A 7,257-nucleotide genomic window follows, 5' to 3' on the forward strand; every position below is an offset into this window, starting at 1 on the left:
AATGAAGTTATTCAGTGTTTGAATTCTGGCTGGCCGAGGTTGACAAGAGTCCTGTATTATACTGATTTTATGCTAAAAAATGAACTGATAACATTTTTTTTTCCTCCTAAGCAGGGCTTGTTTTAAAAGCAACTTATTCCATCAGCTGGGTGCTCACTTAACAGAAAAGGGGGCAGGGGGAGAGAGGAATTCTAAAACTTGGTCAAACCAGGAAACTGATGGTCAAGACTGGCTTTATAATTGGAGAGGATAAAAGCATTTCTTTTTTACAAAAATTGTTTTCTTTTTTTTTTGGGGGGTCCAAATCTTACGTCCTGCTTTATTGCATTCCGAACAGGCAGTCTTCATAAACTGCTCTATAGCTGCAGCCATACCCTGTGTAGATGAAGTTAAACCCCCATCAGGCTTAAGCTTTGACCTTGATGATAAATTCAGCTCACACCTTTTTTACAGGTTTCTCTTCCTCAAGAGCTTTTCTGCATTCACCAGTAAATTCTTCTGCCTGATCTGAGCTGCAAGGCTCTTGTGTGCATGCATTCTCAGAACTGCCTTTGACAGCAAGATTGCCATTTTGGAGGAGGGTGGGTGCTGGCTTGTGCTTGTGGCTTCTGGACTCAGATAACTTCTTTCTCCAGCTTCCACTGTATGTCCTAGTGCCACCCTCTCAGAGTTCAAAATGCCTGTGCCCAATTGGAAATAAGTGTTCAGTGCTTTGGAGTAAACCGACTTTGACCCATTGCACAGCTGTGGCTCCTTTCTTCTCTTTAGTCTGAGTATTCCTTTGCATGTGCTGTGGCTATGGAGCGCATGCTCTTTGTGGCCACTGCATAAAAATGCTTTTGTCATCTTGCAGGCTGCAAGGTTTTATAATGGACAAGAGCTCTCAAGAAAGCTGCCTACTTAAACTAAAATGTAGGAAGAGCACTTCAAAAAGGCTCAGTTTGCAGAATGAAGGAAGAGGGGCCAGGCTAAGCTGAATGCATGGGTCTATGTTGTGTTGAACGCTGTTTCAGCTGTGTAGTGCTAACTGCAGAGAAAACAACCCACACAAGTGCTACATTCCCATTTGTTGCTACTGCTCCATTTGTGTGGTGCTGGAATATGAAACGAGCAGTCACTCAAAGTAGTTATATATAGTTCCACACATGGAACTTGAGCCGTAAGATGCATGACAAAAGCAGTCAAGAGCTCCTGTCAATATATAATTTCATCAAATTCTACTGCCTACACTGCTGTTGCATCAGTTTAAAATAGTAACCCCTCTTTATCCTGTTGACTGCGCATTGCGAATCGAGCTTTCTGGCAAGTGCGTAACCGTCAGTTTTGCCTTCTCTTTTGGTAGTCAGTAACTGCTCGTGAGATTGTGTCATTCCCACAGTGATCCAAAAGCCTGCTTAGTTTGGGTTACTCACGACTCAATCCAGAAGTGGAAAGTCAAATTTAAAACCAATATTACTGGGCCAATATCACTTGGGATATTTTCTACATGTACTAAATATGAAACAGGCAGGAGGTTCTCTGTTGCGCATACTTTGCCAGTAGGAAATAAAATGAGGATTACATATTTGGTGGAGGAAAAAAATCCAGACCTTTGGGTGTCCTCCAGTTCCTGCCAGCAGGAGAAATATGTTTGTTTTAGCATGACATACAATAGATGTAAACTTTTATTTTTAAACCTCCCTGTGTGGCCACCTCATCTGATCAGGATGATATAAGCCACTGATGTTCCCCCTTAAGTGGTTATGGAGTTAACCTAATATATTTTTTGACGAGAGGGCAAAGATACATATTGTTAGGTGATGATTTGTTACCTGGGTATGGAGCCAGGAATTAACCATAAAAAAATGCTGGACAGTGCTGATTTACAAGCAGAACTGTGGTTACAATTTCTGTTTGTTCCCTGGGCAGTGGTGAGGATGGAAGTTTACCGAGCATGGTGGCAGCTTGGCAGCAGGCAAAGAATTAGAGGCCAGCCAAGTCCAAGTTACAGTGCCACTCTCAGCAAAGCTCTTTGGGGTTTTTGGTTTATTTTTTGTTGGTTTTTTTTTTCCTCTTCTGTAAGTGTAGCTCTCTTTCAGTATGGATGGGACAGAACAGAACTGTTGAAACATACCTGTGGAGCAGAGCTGGTGAGACTGCGATGAAGCAGGGGGCTGTTCTTGCTGCTGGCACTCAGCTACTGTGTGTTTTAATATATTCTGGGAGTGCCTTTGCAGATAATAAGCCTCCAGACCCCTGTGACCTTTGCTTAGAGGCTTTTTTGTTTGGGGAAATATTTACTGAGAGCCATAGAAAATACCACAGTCTAACCTCATACAGGTATTTAATGGTTTTTCCAAGTAATCCCATGCTTCTCAGTGTTCCTTATTAGCATGTTCCCTCTTCCATCTCACATTAACTGTTTGCAGTGCAAACGCTTCTAATGAAATCTTCTTATACTTCCAGTGAGAATGTTAATAATGCCAAGTAGTCACAAATGGGCTGCAAATTTTTGTGTAAAGTGTAAAAAAAAAAAAACAAAAAACCCAGAACAAAAACACAAACAAAAAAACAAACCCCACACCCCGAAAACCCAAACCAAAATACAAAAAAACCTTTTTTCAACCTTATGGAAAATAACTTCATGAATGATATGGAAAGGAAGGATTTTTACCCAGGTGAAATGGTCAGCCAAACTTCACCGGCTGCTAAAAAAGTTTATTTGATTTCATTATATGATAGTAGGAAGCAGGGGCTGTAGTTCAAGTAAGGCAACTATGGTGTTTAAATTTCTTTCCACAGAACTTGAACAAAGGCTTTCTTAAGCATGACACAGCTCTATCTGTGTATTCTTCCCCAAGCCCACTCAAAGTCCCATTGAACATGCAGAAGTCTTCATGTCTTCTGGCATAGTTCTTGACTGCTTGTTTCTTGTGAGCATGTTGGTATAACTTGTTATAAAAGTGAAAAGGATGAGAATGTAATAAATAATCTCCAAAATGAATTATTTCCCTTTCCCTACTTCCTTCTTCCTCTCTGACCTTTTCCTCCCTATGTTAAGGTCAAGGGACTTTCCAGGAATTTATTGCACAAACAAACAGCTATAAAGCTTTTAATATTTATAGCATAATCTAGTTTTGTTTTGTTCTCCAAGATAGTTTTGGCCAGAGCTTTCCAGTAAAAATAGTGCTGCCGGCAAGACAGTGTTTCCAAGCTCTCTAGTCACAAAAGAATTCCTCTCTGCTTAGTAAGCTGTTGGCTTAGGCTTTGCTTTGAAGCTGCTTAGACCACCCCAAGCAGTCCTTCACCCTTTAGCTCCAAACACATCAGCTTCTTATCACTGGGGAGGAAGATCTGTTTTTTCTCCTTACTCTGAGTTTTGTTAACTCTGGATGCTCAGGCCCCGTTGGAGAGATGGGTGCAGGCCCTTTCCTACCTTCCCCTCTGCTGTTGTCTGTGCAGCTGCTAGGCCTAGTGGAGAGATGAGAAGGCATGGAGGAACCCAGAAGCTAAAGCAGTAGTCCTTCTCTTCCTCCTGCTCAAGAGCTGAGTGACTAGCCTCTGGTTCAGCTCCCAGCTTTGTAAAGCTTTTGGTTGTTCAGGTATTTGGAAGTAATCAATTCAAAGGCAGGAAGTAAAAATGCTTAGAATTGGTTTCATCTAATAGTTTCCCAGTGGAAAACCTTCCTGGGATGCTGCTGATGTGGCTGGGCATTAACCCTTAAAGCAGCAGGCCACTGGTGAGCTCCATGGCCCTCTCGCTGCTGTCGTGTAGGGGCTGCTCTGTGGCTTTTCTTCAGGGATAGGCTGGACTTTTACTAACAGCATCTGCACTGTCAGCTTCTTTCTGTCCTGTAGTCAGGTAGGGGATTTCCTTCCTCCCCCAGTGTGGTATTTTCATGAGCTGTGAGCCAGGGGAGGCTTGCTTTCTGTTAAGAGGGAGGGAAGGGAGAGGCTGGTGGGGTGTGCTGGGTCATATACCTGGTCCACATCAGCCATATGGTGTCCTGAGGTGAGTACCCTGGACTTGGTTGTGGGTGGCTTATGGTCCCAATAAGCTGTAGGTCAGAACTGGCTTATGAGTGTACCCAAGTAGCAAATGAATGTGGGACTAGAGAACTAAAAACCAGAGTAAAAGGCTAATGTGATAAGATACATGAGTTCTTCTTAGATTAGAAAAGTTCCTTCTCCTGTGGAAGTGCGGGAACCGTTTGTAGGGGTGATGTGTCCCACAGCACAGTGTTAACGCAGAGGTAATGTGAAGGAGCCATTATTCAAAAAACAAAGTTTAGCAGTGTATAAGCTCCTCATAAGGCACGGGCATGATTGATTCACCTACTGCAGTGCAAAAAGGCCTTCACTGTGGGCAAGTAAGCTGGGATTGTTGGGGGGGAGACTGCAAAGTGAAGCACTGAGACAGATACCTGGGGTGCTCATGCATGGGTGGGCCTTACCGCAAAAAACACAACTACTGACTGCAGTTTGCTGTTGCACTGGGGATGGATATGGTTTGTGTGTGGGGAGCAAGGCATCTTTTAGCAGGATGTGGAAGAGGCATAGGTTTCAGTATCCTGACTCGCTTTCCCAGTGGTTGACTGAAGAGGGGCAGTGTGATGGGAAGCCCTTATGAGAACTACTCCCGTTGCTGTCAAGAAATGGTGTGGAATGAAAAAAACATCACCAGAAATCTGAAGCTCAGAAAACCTGAGCCCCTCACCCCCTGATATCTGGAGCATGTGACATCTTCTACAGCTCACTCCTCCAAATGTGGACTTCTGTCATCTAGTTTCCTATGAAGTGTTTGACATGTTTTCAAGACACAGAAGATTTCAGGCGCTCTCTGGACTCACACAGTGCTTGTGGCTCACATGGCTGGGTGTGATTGGAGGGAGTGGATTAGTCTGGCAGTGTTGACTTGGGGCAGGAGCTGCAAGGTGAGAGTTGCATCAGCCTGATTAGCTTGATACAAGCTCTTTGGGTCAGATATACATAATATCTTAAAATGAAGTGAATGTTAGTTATAAAAGCGCAAAAAACAAATAAAAGCCACTAGTGGCAGAAGAGATATTGGCAAAGTATGGTTCTCTGGTTGTTTTTCAGTACTCTCATGTACCTTGCAGCCCTAACACAAGATCCCATGTAGTGTCTTAATGGAAAGGGGAACACTAGGTGAAGCCCAAAGGCTTCCTTCTGTTTGTCAAAGCACCAGGCCAAGCAATGTTTCTGTTATTTTTCTCTAGGTCTTCAGTGACTTCCCATGACGACCAGTCCATTCAATCTGTTGCTACTTTTTCCCTTTTCTAAAGTGAGCTGGCCTGTGGTGGTGCAGGTGCATGTGGGCAGCAGTTGTGTGTTCCTCTGGACAGATCCAGTGTGGCTGCCCTTGCTGAGCACCTTGGGCAATTACTGCATTGCCATGTTTGTGTGCCTGCAGAAGGCGCTGTTGTGTTCCACATGCTAGTGCTGCTTTTATACTCCAGGATAAATGAGCATTTCTGCTGAGTAAACCAGGCTTGTCTGGCAAGAGGTTCTGCCCAAGGCAGCAATAGATTTGATTCTTCTTCTTTCTTTTTGTGTCAAATCTGTTTTGTTTATTAGAGCCATTTCTGATTTATGGCTGCAGGGGTGAAATGAAAATAGGATCTTGTTGATGAAGAGGATTCGAGTGAACACTTGAACAAATGGGAAATAGACAAAGAAATTAGAAAAGTAAAATAGGACACTATTTCTTAAAACGTGAGCAGTAAACTTGTATGTATTTTGTACTATTAAATCTTTTCTACCCCCATACCCTCCAGCCCCCCAGCCCGCTGTCTGGAAACTGTTAATTTTATTATCCTACAAGCTTCTAGACAATGAGAATATCTCGATCTTTCAAGACGTAGCTGCTGCTAACTTTGTGGGACATTTATGATCAAGCTGCTGCTTATCATGCTGTTTTATCTGAGAGAGCAGACTGGAACATCTGGCTTTTCTGTTCCTTCACAGCCCTCCCATTCTAAAACCAGTGCACATCACATCAGGTGGCTTCCAAATTTATGAGTTTGTCACTAGATCCTCTTTTCACTGCCCTGTTTGGTGCAGTTTTTGAGAACAGTAAAATATGGATTTCTAAAGGCTGGAGGTATTGCAGTATCTAAGCATAAGTAGATGTAATTACTCATCGGTTTGATAGCTAGAGCCATTGTAAGGTAACGGATATGCTGCTGCATTTTAGATGGAAAGTTGCTTTTCAAACAGAAATTGTGTTGATATGTACATGGACTGTTAATGACACTTTTGATTCAGAAATGCACAAAGAACCATTTATGCACAACTTCAGCAAAGTTCACGTGGAAAAGCTGAATCATCCAAGCCATCTGAATGATGTGCACTATTTGGTGGTTGTTTTCTTTAGCAGGCAGCTGGTGATCTCTCTTCCTGTATTTGGAGGGAAGGGGAAGAAAAGGAAGATGGGGAGGTGTACCCATTGAGGGGGGGAGCCCTCTTGGTTCATATGTGCAAACTTTACAATTTCCCTAGAGATTTCTAGATTTGTGGTAAGTTAAACTATATTCAGAGGATCGAAGAGGCAAAATATGCTACAACTAGGCTATGAAGTGATTTTATTTTAAAATAATAATGCTTTATATGCTCTTCAGGCATGATTTGCTTAATATAAGTTACATTTCAAGCAGTGCTTCATGGGGAGGACGTGGGAGTTGTGCTTGTACTGGGGACCCTTTACACTGGGTGGCTGTTCCCCTCTCAAAATCAAGAGGTAAACTCTGAGATTTGGTGCATCTCAGCCACCAGGCAGAAAATGGTAACTCAATTTATCTCTTGTGCTGCCGATGTTCTAAACTTAATTTACTTGTTTATGAACGTAAGCTCAGTAGTAGTGAAGGGCTGTTTAATGCTAGAAAAAATCCCAGCTATGGAGTAGGACACACAGGTGACAGGGTTGGGTGAGAGCAGTGGCTTTGTGAACATCGCCCTGACCCCTTCACTGCAGCTACATCATCTTCAGTTTTCAACATGTAGGATGTACCTAGTGTCTTGTGGGATATTTTATGTTAACATTGGCAAACAAGCTAGCTGTTTCTTTATACTTTATCCTTATATTACAGTCACTTACCTATTTAGATCATAAGGTCTTTTGTAGCAAGTGGTATCTTACTGTTGTAACTTCCTGAGTATGCTGGGTCGGTGACTCAATTGGTGTCTAGGCATTTTAGTACTAAATAGTAATAATATTGTTCAAAAGGCCTAAAGAGCAGCAGAATGGAAAAAGCAACA

The sequence above is a fragment of the Neopsephotus bourkii genome, unplaced genomic scaffold (genome assembly GCF_033783945.1).
Source record: "Neopsephotus bourkii isolate Nb327-2 ecotype Australia unplaced genomic scaffold, CSIRO-AGI_Nbou_v1 NB_1767, whole genome shotgun sequence".
NCBI classification, from domain to species: domain Eukaryota; kingdom Metazoa; phylum Chordata; class Aves; order Psittaciformes; family Psittacidae; genus Neopsephotus; species Neopsephotus bourkii.